The 14,132-nt window shown below is 48.9% G+C and overlaps 1 protein-coding gene across 1 annotated transcript in view; it reads left to right on the top strand.

Annotated features, from left to right (window-relative positions):
- The first annotated feature begins 5,746 nt into the window (after positions 1–5,746).
- The window catches only part of sema3b (sema domain, immunoglobulin domain (Ig), short basic domain, secreted, (semaphorin) 3B), a 297,012-nt gene continuing 288,626 nt past the window's right edge, over positions 5,747–14,132 (top strand). Inside the window, exon 1 of the mRNA XM_069936649.1 lies at positions 5,747–5,852. The gene's annotated coding sequence lies outside the window, so the exon portion shown is untranslated. The remainder of the gene's footprint in view (positions 5,853–14,132) is intronic.

A 14,132-nucleotide genomic window follows, 5' to 3' on the forward strand; every position in this document is an offset into this window, starting at 1 on the left:
AAGGCATTTGGAATGTTGGCCTTCATAAATCGGAGTATTGAATTCAAGAGTAGGGAGGTTATGATGAAATTGCACAAGGCATTGGTGAGGCCAAATTTGGAGTACTGTGTACAGTTTTGGTCACCAAATTATAGGAAAGATATAAACAAAATAGAGAGAGTGCAGAGAAGGTTCACGAGAATGTTGACAGGATTTCAGGGTCTGAGTTACAGAGAAAGGTTGTGCAGACTGGGGCTTTTTTCTCTGGAGTGTAGAAGATTGAGAGGGGACTTGATAGAGGTGTTTAAGATTTTAAAAGGGACAGACAGAGTAAATGTGGATAGGCTTTTTCAATTAAGAAAGGGGGAGATTCAAACTAGAGGACATGGTTTAAGATTGATGGGGGGAATTATCAGGGGAACATGAGAGGAAATTTCTTTACGCAGAGGGTGGTGGGGATGTGGAATGAGCTTCCGGCAGACGTGGTCGAGGCGGGATCATTGGTTACATTTAAGGAAAGACTGGATCGTTACATGGATAGGAGGGGACTAGAGGGGTATGGACCGGGTGCTGGTCAGTGGGACTAGGACGGTGGGGATTTGCTACGGCATGGACTAGTAGGGCCGAACTAGCCTGTTCTGTGCTGTAAGTGGTTATATGGTTATATGGTTATATGGACCCCTTTCGATAACATAAGGAAGCAGAATATTTCCCTGCTTTGGATTCCCTATTACATCATGTGGTGTGTTGGCCTTCATTTAGTCAGGAGATCGAGTTCAAAAGCTATGAGCCATGTGGCAGTTCTGTAAGACTCTGGTAAGACCACACTTACAGTATTGTGTTCTGTTCTGGTCGCCTCATTATAGGAAGCACATGGATGCTTTAGAGAAGGTGTAGAGGGCGCCAAGGATGGCGCAGCGGTTAGCGCAATGCCTTTAGAGCGCCAGTGACCGGGACCGGACCAGGGTTCCAATCCCGCACTGTCTGTAAGGAGTTTATACATTCTCCCCGTGTCTGGGTGGATTTTCCCTCGGGGCTCCGGTTTCCTCCTTCTTTTCAAAACGTATCGGGGGTGTAGGTTAATGGGGTGTAAATTGGACAGCACAGAAGTCTACATTTAAAATTTAAATAATTTTTTTTTAACCAGGATGTTGCCTGGATTGGAAAAGGTGTCTTATGAAGAAAAGTTGGCTGAGCTAGGATTTTTCTCTTTAGATTGACGAAGTATGATAGGTGAATTAATGGAGGTGCATAAGGTTATGAGCGGCACTGATAGGGTGGATGGCCAGCGTCTTTTTTCCCCAGGGGACATCTGTTTAAGGTGATCAAAGTGTCCTTTATAACACTGCTGAGTTTCTCCAGCATTTTGTGATTTTACTTCAACCATGGTGACGACAGAATTTTGTGATTTACTTCTGTTCAAGGTTGGAAATTTCGGGAGGGTGTCAGAAGTAGGGTGGGTGCCTGGAATGCATTGCCAGGGGTGCTAGTGGAGGCTGGTACAAGAGGGACATTCAAAAGACTCTTCGACAGGCACAGAAATATAGGATGGCATCATAGTGGGCTGAATGCTGCATCCCAAATTCATTAACACCCTCTCTACAGTGAACCACTGTTTTATAGCTGGGTAAAATCTGAAACATTGACTCACAATTTCTCTCCACGGTTGCTGCCAGATCTGCTGAGTCCTTCCAGCTTCCCTTCATTAGGAATTAAAGCAACACATCATTGTTCTTCCTGGACAGTCTTAAACATAATGCCATTAAGATGGGATTTTCCATTTTTGGGCAAACCCTGCCTCTTGCTTGTTCCATGGTTTCCAGCATTCCTTTTCTTGTCCCTGTCATCGCCTCCCCGACCCATAGTGGCTGCTACCTCTACCTGTCCCACCAACTCTCCCACCTTCTTCTGTTCAATACCCTATCACCTCTTGGCTCTTCCCAACCTCGCCTTCCATTCCCTCCATCCAATATCTCTTCTCACTTTAGTCTTGGTAAAGTGTCCCATCTGAAACGTTGACTGGTCATTTCTCCCCATGGATGCTACCTGACATGCTGAGTCCCCACAGCTTCTCTGTGCTCACTCAAAATGGAATTTGTGTTGGGTTAATGTAAATGGGTGTGTCATGCTTAGCATGGTCTCAGTGGGCTTTTGAGCCTGTTTTTATGATGCATGCGCTTGGAAAATATTCACAGGGTGGATCCTATCATGGAATGTGTCCACTATTAACGTCATTAGCCCAGAATAAATCAGTGATGAACAGAAACATTTTGCATGTTTACTATGTTGAAACTCATGCTAGGGTAATGCAAGATCTCGTTCATAACACCTCCATAAAAACTCAAGGAATTCTTCCTAGGAGATAATGAAGGAATCAGGAATTGCAGTCATAGGCTGAGGTCACACAGAATTTGGACTCTCAGGAGATTAAAATATTTATTGTTGAAACAGAAAGTGATAGAAGTAGCTATGGAGAATCTACGGAGAGTTCAAGTTTTAGGTTGATATTGTTTGTTCAAGTTTCTGCTCAAAGGTTATCCATCTGAAACTGTTTCTCTTTCCACACATGCTGAATGACTTGCTGGGTACTTCCAGCCTTCTCTTCTTCGATTACAGATTTTTGACATCTGCAGCAGTTTACTTTTGCCCACACGTGTAGAGGTCGAGCAGGAAAGTTAACACCGTTGAGAATAAGGCCTGGTTGTATTGCATAGAAAGACAAACTCGGGGAATAATTCTTATTGCTTAGGTTCTTAAATCTATTCAAGCATGAACATACCACTTTAAGCAATCCTGATGCCATAGGTGCACTGTGATTAGTAAGGGATTGCTTAAGGTGGGATGTGGGTGAAAAGAAAAAGTTTGTTTTAATCGTACCTCATTGACTCGTTATGTGCATGGTTTTTATAACTCCAAAGGAAATGGGCCATTGACAATTTTTCTCAAGCAAAGCATTTCAGTAACAATTGGGTCTAGAGCAATGATTCTCAACCTTCCCTTCCCACCCACATCCCACCTTAAGCAATCCCTTATTAATCACAGAGCACCGATGGCATCGGGATTATTTACGGTGGTATGTGAGTGGAAAGAAAAAGGTTGAGAACCACTGGAATAGAGGGAATAGAGGAGAGCTGAGCGATGATTGTAGTCACCAAACACTTGGTTTGATAACATTCAGAAAGCAACTGCAAGCAGGAGCAATCAGACCTCTTTAGTAATTGTAATCCATTTGCAATATACAAGAATTCATTGAGACCCTTGCTGATTCTGTTTGAAATCCCTCCCTAATTTTTGCTCAGTGGTTGCCTGGTTGACGAATATCCATGGAGCATTGATAGAATTCCCCCACCCCCTCTTCCCCTGAATCTCAGGACAAAGGCAGCACTAATTCACAGTATTACAACCTATTTTTTTCCTGAAATTCGTGGGCGAAGCATTTAGCTGCTACTGCTTGCATTGTGAGGGGATTGTTTGGAACGTCCAGAAGCAGCTTGCTTCATGCACTGTCAAAGCAGGGTACATTCCTAGTCATCTGAATTAATTTATTGGTTGACTTCCTGCAAGCTATGGTGGGCAGGGATTCTGAGACCAAGGTTGCTTTCACCGAAGAAGGGCTCAATCCTGAAATGTCAGTAACACAGTATATCCTTCCCTCCTATGGATGCTGCGAGACCTATTGAGTTCCTCCTGTGTGTATAGTCATCTCACTTACCTACAGTTTTTCTCTTAGAAAATAGTCATTTGTTAATATAAGAGAAAGTTAAAAGGTTGCAGATGCTGAAAGCCTGATGGAAAATCAGAAAATGCTGGAAACACTGTCAATCTGTGGATCACTGATTTTATAAACCTTTGTAAGGTTAGGTCTCAGCTTTATGCACTTGAGGGAATTCTGGACCATTTGAGAGATGCCTTGATCTGAAGACCCTCCAACACTGAACTATGGCATAAATTGATAAGAATCCAGTTCAGGTTCACCACTGGATCGGCCAGGAAGCCTTGAAGCTGCAGAGATTGTGGGAGTGCTGGAGGTGAAACCACAGATATTAGGTGTCTCTGAAGGGAATCTCTTTTGCATCTTTCTAACTTATAAACAGGTGCAGCAGGATTAAACCACAATGGACGAACTCAATGGATTGAGCAGAATCACTGGGAGAAAATGAATGGTCATGCTTCTGGCCAGAACTTCCTGGAGCCAGCACATTGAACTTCTTTTGTTGATGGGGAGCACTGGGCAAATGTTGCCTCTTTGTCTACCTTTATGGCAGGCAAATATTGATGAATTCTGTGTATCATTACATTTTGTATATTAGTACAGGACAATAAAGGAATCACAAAATGAAGGGTTAGTGTGAGGAGGGCGCTGGAGTGACCAGGGGAAGGGTCAGTGTAGGGAGGTGGTTGGAATGACCAGAAAAAGGGTCAGTGTTAGGAGGTGGCTGGAATAACCAGAGGAAGGGTCAGTATGGGGAGGTGGCTGGAGTGACCACAGGAAGGGTCAGTGTGGGGATGTGCCTGGGTGACCAGAGGAAGGGTCAGTGTGGGGAGGTGGCCAGAGTGACCAGAGGAAGGGTCAAGGTGGGGAGGTGCCCGGGGTGACCAGAGGAAGGGTCAGTGTGGGGAGGTGGCTGGAGTGACCAGGGGGTCAGTGTGGGGAGGTGGCTGGAGTGATCAGAGGAAGGGTCAGTGTGAGGAGATGGCCAGAGTGACCAGAGGAAGGGTCAGTGTGAGGAGATGGCCAGACCAGAGGAAGGGACAGTGTGGGGAGGTGGCTGGAGTGACCAGGGGGTCAGTGTGGGGAGGTGGCTGGAGTGACCAGGGGGTCAGTGTGAGGAGATGGCCAGACCAGAGGAAGGGACAGTGTGGGGAGGTGGCTGGAGTGACCAGAAGAAGGGTCAGTGTGGGGAGATGGCCAGAGTGACCAGAGGAAGGGTCAGTGTGAGGAGATGGCCAGACCAGAGGAAGGGACAGTGTGGGGAGGTGGCTGGAGTGACCAGGGGGTCAGTGTGGGGAGGTGGCTGGAGTGACCAGGGGGTCAGTGTGAGGAGATGGCCAGACCAGAGGAAGGGACAGTGTGGGGAGGTGGCTGGAGTGACCAGAAGAAGGGTCAGTGTGGGGAGATGGCCAGAGTGACCAGAGGAAGGGTCAGTGTGAGGAGATGGCCAGACCAGAGGAAGGGACAGTGTGGGGAGGTGGCTGGAGTGACCAGAAGAAGGATCAGTGTGGGGAGATGGCCAGAGTGACCAGAGGAAGGGTCAGTGTGAGGAGATGGCCAGACCAGAGGAAGGGACAGTGTGGGGAGGTGGCTGGAGTGACCAGAAGAAGGGTCAGTGTGAGGAGATGGCCAGAGTGACCAGAGGAAGGGTCGGTGTGGGGTCCCGGGCTGCTACTGTTGATGTTTCTCGCGTCACTTCATCGGAGCCAGAACTGACCCAGAATGAAAAGCCGGTGATCGGTCGGGTGCAGAATCCGCAGCCCTCCAGTCGCGGCGGCTCCTCCATGGGTTTTAATGAACGCAGCCGTTTCTCTCCCCAGTGTCACACACTTACCCACTCGCTAATATCCAGCGAGGGCAGGTGATTTCAAAGTTCGCCAGTCATGGGGCAGAGATTGTGGGCCATCCCCTCCCTGAGGCACACCCTCCTCTCTCCTTGTGTGTGTTCTAATCTCTTAAATGCTCTGCCTTTGACCAAAGTCTCAGGATTCGTCGCTTTGAACCGTGTCCAACCACCAGACGAGGGAGGGGGGGTTTGACGCTCGCCAGGCGAGGCTCTCGAATTAAAGACAGGTTGAATCCCTTTGCTCCCGACCGACACATTCATTCCCTTCCTGCATGAACGACCGTGTTCGGAGGCATTGATGGGTCTCTCTTTACAGTTAAGTGAACCTTAGCGCTTGGTTTTGACTTGGTGATCTTGCTGGGGGCGGTTTGAGCGCAGATTGACCTTCCGATGAAGGTGGGAAGCCAGCGAGCCTTGCAGACAGAAGGTGCGGGCGAAAGGGGCTGTTCGGGCTCCTTTGGAGTGCGCTAAGGTGGGGGGGCGGGGGGGAGAGAGGGGAGGAGGGGGGGTCCTTTCGTATCTGTTGTTCACTGCTCTAATTAGGCTGCCGCTCGTTGAGGAATTGAGTGGGAAACAGACACACACAAAATGAACATGATTTTGCCGTGGAAGGTTCCACTCGGCAGGTGAGGTGGTCCGAGGAAGACCCCACTCGGCGGGTCCGAGGCAGACTGCTTCTCTACGGGGTTGTGGAGAGCCGCTTTCGCGGGGGAAAGGTCCAACTCCCCCGAAACTGGTCGGGGGGCACTCGATCAGGGATGAAGGGGTTGCTTGTGCTGGGGCTGGACCTCGCCTGCGGGTTTTGCCATGCATGGTTTGACGAAATGGGAGGGTGGGGGGCAGAAATGGGAAAATTCCCGAGGGGTGCGCAAGTGAATCTCGGGCTTTGCTGCCCGTCCTTGTGAGACAGCGGCCGGGATTAAAGTTGGGAGTCGAAGAATCAATTGCTGAATGCAACAAAAAACAGTTAAACTCGTGAGTCCGCAGACACTGGGGTGGAGGGGAGTACCCCCACCCCCCAAAACAGTTAAACTAGAGAGTCTGCAGACACTGGGGTGGAGGGGAGTACCCCCACCCCCCAAAACAGTTGAACTAGAGAGTCTGCAGACACTGGGGTGGAGGGGAGTACCCCCACCCCCCAAAACAGTTGAACTAGAGAGTCTGCAGACACTGGGGTGGAGGGGAGTACCCCCACCCCCCAAAACAGTTAAACAAGAGAGTCTGCAGACACTGGGGTGGAGGGGAGTACCCCCACCCCCCAAAACAGTTAAACAAGAGAGTCTGCAGACACTGCGGTGGAGGGGAGTACCCCCACCCCCCAAAACAGTTAAACTAGAGAGTCTGCAGACACTGGGGTGGAGGGGAGTACCCCCACCCCCCAAAACAGTTAAACTAGAGAGACTGCAGACACTGGGGTGGAGGGGAGTACCCCCACCCCCCAAAACAGTTAAACTACAGAGTCTGCAGACACTGGGGTGGAGGGGAGTACCCCCACCCCCCAAAACAGTTAAACTAGAGAGTCTGCAGACACTGGGGTGGAGGGGAGTACCCCACCCCCCAAAACAGTTAAACAAGAGAGTCTGCAGACACTGCAGTGGAGGGGAGTACCCCCACCCCCCAAAACAGTTAAACTAGAGAGTCTGCAGACACTGGGGTGGAGGGGAGTACCACCACCCCCCAAAACAGTTAAACTACAGAGTCTGCAGACACTGGGGTGGAGGGGAGTACCCCCACCCCCCAAAACAGTTAAACTAGAGAGTCTGCAGACACTGGGGTGGAGGGGAGTACCCCCACCCCCCAAAACAGTTAAACTACAGAGTCTGCAGACACTGGGGTGGAGGGGAGTACCACCACCCCCCAAAACAGTTAAACAAGAGAGTCTGCAGACACTGGGGTGGAGGGGAGTACCCCCACCCCCCAAAACAGTTAAACTACAGAGTCTGCTAACACTGGGGTGGAGGGGAGTACCCCCACCCCCCAAAACAGTTAAACAAGAGAGTCTGCAGACACTGGGGTGGAGGGGAGTACCCCCACCCCCCAAAACAGTTGAACTAGAGAGTCTGCAGACACTGGGGTGGAGGGGAGTACCCCCACCCCCCAAAACAGTTGAACTAGAGAGTCTGCAGACACTGGGGTGGAGGGGAGTACCCCCACCCCCCAAAACAGTTAAACAAGAGAGTCTGCAGACACTGGGGTGGAGGGGAGTACCCCCACCCCCCAAAACAGTTAAACAAGAGAGTCTGCAGACACTGCGGTGGAGGGGAGTACCCCCACCCCCCAAAACAGTTAAACTAAAGAGTCTGCAGACACTGGGGTGGAGGGGAGTACCCCCACCCCCCAAAACAGTTAAACTAGAGAGACTGCAGACACTGGGGTGGAGGGGAGTACCCCCACCCCCCAAAACAGTTAAACTACAGAGTCTGCAGACACTGGGGTGGAGGGGAGTACCCCCACCCCCCAAAACAGTTAAACTAGAGAGTCTGCAGACACTGGGGTGGAGGGGAGTACCCCACCCCCCAAAACAGTTAAACAAGAGAGTCTGCAGACACTGGGGTGGAGGGGAGTACCCCCACCCCCCAAAACAGTTGAACTAGAGAGTCTGCAGACACTGCAGTGGAGGGGAGTACCCCCACCCCCCAAAACAGTTAAACTAGAGAGTCTGCAGACACTGGGGTGGAGGGGAGTACCCCCACCCCCCAAAACAGTTAAACTAGAGAGACTGCAGACACTGGGGTGGAGAGGAGTACCCCCACCCCCCAAAACAGTTAAACAAGAGAGTCTGCAGACACTGGGGTGGAGGGGAGTACCCGACCCCCCAAAACAGTTAAACAAGAGAGTCTGCAGACACTGGGGTGGAGGGGAGTACCCCCACCCCCCAAAACAGTTGAACTAGAGAGTCTGCAGACACTGCAGTGGAGGGGAGTACCCCACCCCCCAAAACAGTTAAACTAAAGAGTCTGCAGACACTGGGGTGGAGGGGAGTACCCCCACCCCCCAAAACAGTTGAACTAGAGAGTCTGCAGACACTGCAGTGGAGGGGAGTACCCCCACCCCTCAAAACAGTTAAACTAGAGAGTCCGCAGACACTGCGGTGGAGGGGAGTACCCCCACCTCCCAAAACAGTTAAACTAGAGAGTCCGCAGACACTGCGGTGGAGGGGAGTACCCCCACCCCCCAAAACAGTTAAACTAGAGAGTCCGCAGACACTGGGGTGGAGGGGAGTACCCCCACCCCCCAAAACAGTTGAACTAGAGAGTCCGCAGACACTGGGGTGGAGGGGAGTACCCCCACCCCCCAAAACAGTTGAACTAGAGAGTCCGCAGACACTGCAGTGGAGGGGAGTACCCCCACCCCCCAAAACAGTTGAACTAGAGAGTCCGCAGACACTGCGGTGGAGGGGAGTACCCCCACCCCCCAAAACAGTTAAACTACAGAGTCTGCAGACACTGCAGTGGAGGGGAGTACCCCACCCCCAAAACAGTTAAACTAGAGAATCTGCAGACACTGTGGTGGAGAGTACCCCCACCCCCAAAACAGTTAATCTAGAGAGACTGCAGACACTGTGGTGGAGGGGAGTACCCCCACCCCCCAAAACAGTTAAACTAGAGAGTACAGTCACTGGGGTGGAGGGGAGTATCTTCCCCAAAAAAAGTTAAACTAGAGGGACTGCAGCCACTGGGCTGGAGGGCAGTACCCCCCACAAAAAAAAATTAAACTAGAGGGACTGCAGCCACTGGGGTGGAGGGCAGTTCCCCCGCCAAAGTGCTGGAGAAACTCTGCAGGCCAACTGCTGAATTTATCCAATACTTTTGTGTCCTGCAGAGTGAAGTAAATAAAAGCATCGTGTACATGGTCCTTCTAAACGCATGCCTGTACATTTTATTTTTCAATCTGGAATTGCCTATCTTTGTATCTCAGCTGGATATATATAAGTAAACTGGTTCCCTCCCTCCCTCCGTGTACACAGTGTGGTTGATGGACCAAGACTTTTTTTAATACAAAGAAGTTACGTTTGCATGACGCCTGTCGCACCCCCACCCCACCCCACACCCCCCAGGCATTGTCACGGATATAATAATTTATACACGACAAGATCCCACAATGGGAGGAAAATGATGTCCGCTCCTACCTGGGGAGGAGGTGGGTGGGTGTATGGAAGGGTGTTTTATCATCCGTTTGTGCCAGTATAGAGCCCGAACAAACAGCATTCTTAGCTCCACAGTACAAACTGGCAGACAGATATGCAATAAACGTATAAAAATATTTAATATTGTTAATAAATAATGGAGTCTGGGAGAGCTATTTTTAGCATTCAGTAGTCTTATTGCCAGTTAGAAAAACCTGGTGGATCTGGCGCGAGTACTTCCGTATCTCTGGTATGGAGGCGCCAACTCTCAGGACAAGAATAAACTCCAGAGGGTTGTGAACTCGGCCTGCGACATCACAGGCATCAGAATTCACTCCATCAAGGACATCTACATGAAGCGGTGTCTATCCTCAAAGACCCCCATCACCCAGTCCATGCCCTCTGCTTTCATCGGGAAGGAGGTACAGGAGCCTAAGCTCAATGATCGCTTTTTCCCTACTGCCATCAGATTCCTGAATGATCTATGAACCGCAGACCCTGCCTTACTTTTTGTGCCCTATTATTGTGATATTTTTTATATAGAAATGTCGTAAGATGGTTATAATATGAATGTTTGCCCTGTGATGTTGCCGCAAAACATCGAATATCATTTCTTGTTCATGACAATAAATTCTGAAATTCTCTTTCTCAACTGGAATAGCTGGAAGTTGCTGTGTGTAAGTTTGCGAGCCGTTTTTAAGCAAGACCCCAGTGATCCTCTCTGCTGCTTTTATGGTCCAGTGGATTAACCACCGATCAGATGCTCTACTCCAGTGGTTTATAAACTGCTCCCAAACTCCCTTCCCATCTTAAGTGATCCCTAGGCCATCGGTGCTCTGTGATTAGTGAGGGATTGCTTAAGGTGGGATGTGAGTGGGAAGGGAAGGTTGAGAACCTCTAGACCCAATTGTGACTGAAATATTTTGCTTGAGAAAAATTGTCATTGGGCCACTTCCTTTGGAGTTCTGAGGCCGTGCACATAACGAGTCAATGAAGGATGATTAAAACAGTGGTTTTTTTCAAACTTTTTCTTTCTACCCACATCCCACCTTAAGCAATCCCTGACTAATCACAGAGCACTGATGGCACAGGGAATACTTAAAGTGGGATGTAAGTGGGGGGTAGGAGGGAGCAGTTTGAAAACTACTGCTCCACAGCAACCGTACCACACTGATGCAGCCGGCCAGGATGCTCTCGATAGAGCACCTGTAGAAAGTTACTGGTGGCTGCTCACCTTCCCCGCTTTAGAATTTTCAAGAAGATCAGTTACTGTTTCGCCTTCAAGTGAAGAAATGTTATGTGTCCAGGATATGTCACTTTTTAAGTGGACTTTGAGGAACTTGATGCTCTCCGCTCTCTCCACTACTGAGCTATTAATGTGTAGTGGAGGGTGGCCATTTCTGGTCCTTCTGAAGTCCACAATCATCTCCTTAAGTCTTGTCCACGTTGAGTCTCAGGTTGTTCCTCTCCCACCATATCGGGAGATTTTCCACCTCTTCTCTGCAGTCCGACTCATCGTTCTTGCTGATGAGGCCGGCGACTGTTGTGTCATCTGGATGACACTGTTTATGCTGGATCTGGCGATGTAGTCATGGGTCAGTAGTGTGAATAGGAATGGGCTGAACACACAGCCCGGAGGTGAGCCAGTACTCAGCATAACAATGCTTAATGTTATGCTGCTGCCCTGGATGGACTCTGGTCTTTCAGTGAAGAAGTCCAGGATCCAGTTACAGAGCAGGTTTTGAGTCCCAGCGAGGACAACTTCTCCACCAGCACCTGGGAAATGATCATATCAAATGCTGAGCTGAATTCTATGGAGCATTCTGGCATATGAGGGATTGTTCTCCAGGTGGGTCAGAATGGAGTGGAGGGTGAAGGCTACAGCATCAGAGGAATGGTTCCAGCTGTAGGCAAATTGAAATGGGTCCAGTGTCTCTGGGAGATGTGCTTTGATGTGTTCCATCACCAGACGCTTAAAACATTTCATAAGAGTGGAGGCCAGCGTCACAGGCAGTAGTCATTTTGATAGTTGCCCTCTTGGATACTCTACTTTCTTGAACACTATGGGAAATATTGGACTGCTGAAGTCAGGCGTTGAAGAAATCTGTAAGGACCTCCATCAGTTGGTCTGCATAGTCCTCTAATACCCGACCAGCTATGTTGTCTGGTCCCACTGCCTTGTCGGGGTTCACCTTCGATAGGGTTCTTCTTACCTCAGTCACAGCTCTGCAAGGGGGTCTTTTCTTCAGGAGGCGACGGAGCTTTCGACAGCATCAGCCTATTCTTCTTGTCGAGTTGTGCATGGAAGATGTTCAGTCTGCCCAGAAGGGGAGGCGTTGTTATCGTTGACTCGCACATTGTTGTTACACAATCATGAGCAGGGGGTTGCAAAAGGTGTTGCTCCTGTATTGGTTAGAACAAAGAACTTTACAGCAGAGCATAGGCCCTTCAGCCCACAATGTTGTGCTGACCTCTATAAATCTCCATTGTAAAAAAAACCGAAACCTTCCCTACCTTGTAATCCTTTATTGTTCTTGTGTCTGTCTGAGTTTTTTTAAAAAGTCCCTATTTTACCAGCCTCCACCACCACCCCTGGTAATGCATTTTAGGCACCCATTATTGGTTTGTGTATAAAGAAATTTTTTTTTACTCCATACTTTCCTCCCTTTACTTTGTACCTTTGTACTTTCTGGTGTTTGCTACTCTCACTGTGGGAAAATGTTGCTGGCTGTCCACTCCAACTCTGCCCTACTTTAGCTAATCTTGTTTTGTAAGATATGTTTTCTAATCCAGGCAACATCCTGGTAAATCTCCATAGCTTACACATCCTTCCTGTAATATGGCAACCATGTGGCAACCAGAACACAATATTCCAAGTGTGGTCTAACCAGAGTTTTTTGTAACGGCAACACCTCTTGACTCATGAACTCAATCATAGAAACATAGAAGATAGGAGCAGGAGTAGGTCATTCGACCCTTCGAGCCTGCTCCGCCATTCAACGAGATCATGGCTGATCTTAAAGTTCAGTACCCTGTCCCCGCCTTCTCTCCGTAACCTTTAATACCCTTATACTGAAGAATAATATCGAATTCCCTCTTAAATATATTTAATGAACCTGCCTCTACTGCCCTCTGTGGCAATGAATTCCACAGATTCACCACCCTCTGGGTTAAGAAATTCCTCCTCATCTCGGTCCTAAATGGTTTGCCTATTATCCTCAAACCATGGCCCCGGGTTCTGGATTTTTCCATCATTGGAAATATCCCATCTGCATCCATTCTGTCCAGTCCTGCCAGAATTTTATAGGTCTCTATGAGATCCCCTCTCAATCTTCTAAACTCCAGCGAGTACAATCCCAATTTGCGCAATCTTTCCTCATAAGTCATTCCTGCCACTCCAGGTATCAGCCTGGTGAATCGCCTCTGCATCCCTCCATTGCAAGAACATCCTTTCTTAGATAAGGTGACCAAAACTGCACACAATACTCCAGGTGGGGTCTCACCAAGGCCCTGTACAGCTGCAGTAAGGTATCCTTGTTCCTATACTCAAACCCTCTTGATATGAAGGCCAACATACCATTTGCCTTTTTAACCAGCTGCTGTACCTGCATGCTCGCCTTCAGAGACTGGTGTACAAGTACCCCTAGGTCTCTCTGCACTTCCCCATCTCCCAATCTATTGCCATTCAAATAGTAATCTGCCCTCCGGTTTGTATTACCAAAGTGGATAACCTCACATTTATCCACATTGTAGTGCATTTGCCATGTATCTGCCCAGTCCCTCAATTTATCCAAATCACACTGGAGCTTCCTGACCCCCTCTTCCGTGCACACTACCCCTCCTAGCTTAGTGTCATCTGCAAATTTGGAGATATTACATCCAATCCCCTCATCCAGATCATTAATGTAAATTGTGAACAGCTGGGGTCCCAGTACAGATCCCTGTGGCACCCCACTGGTCACCGCCTGCCACTCAGAAAACGAGCCATTTATCCCAACTCTCTGTCTTCTACCTGCCAGGCAGTTCTCAATCCACATCAATACTTTGCCCCCAATCCCATGAGCCTTGATTTTGTAAGCCAGTCGTTTATGCGGGACCTTATCGAAGGCCTTTTGGAAGTCCAGGTACACCACATCCAGTGGCTCTCCCCCATCTATTTTACCTGTCACCATCTCAAAGAATTCCAATAGATTTGTCAAGCATGATTTACCTTTTATAAATCCACGTTGACTCTGTCCGATCCCTTCTCTGCTAGTCATATGCTCTGCTATTACATCCTTAATAATGGATTCCATCATTTTGCCCACTACTGATGTAAGGCTCACCGGCCTATAATTCCCCGCTTTTTCTCTACCCCCCTTTTTAAATAGTGGGGTAACATTAGCTACCCTCCAATCCATGGGTACTGATCCTGAGTCTATCGAGTTCTGGAAAATAATTCTTAAAGCATTTGCTATCTGAATGGCCAC

This window comes from Narcine bancroftii, chromosome 5 (assembly GCF_036971445.1).
Source record: "Narcine bancroftii isolate sNarBan1 chromosome 5, sNarBan1.hap1, whole genome shotgun sequence".
Classification (NCBI taxonomy): domain Eukaryota; kingdom Metazoa; phylum Chordata; class Chondrichthyes; order Torpediniformes; family Narcinidae; genus Narcine; species Narcine bancroftii.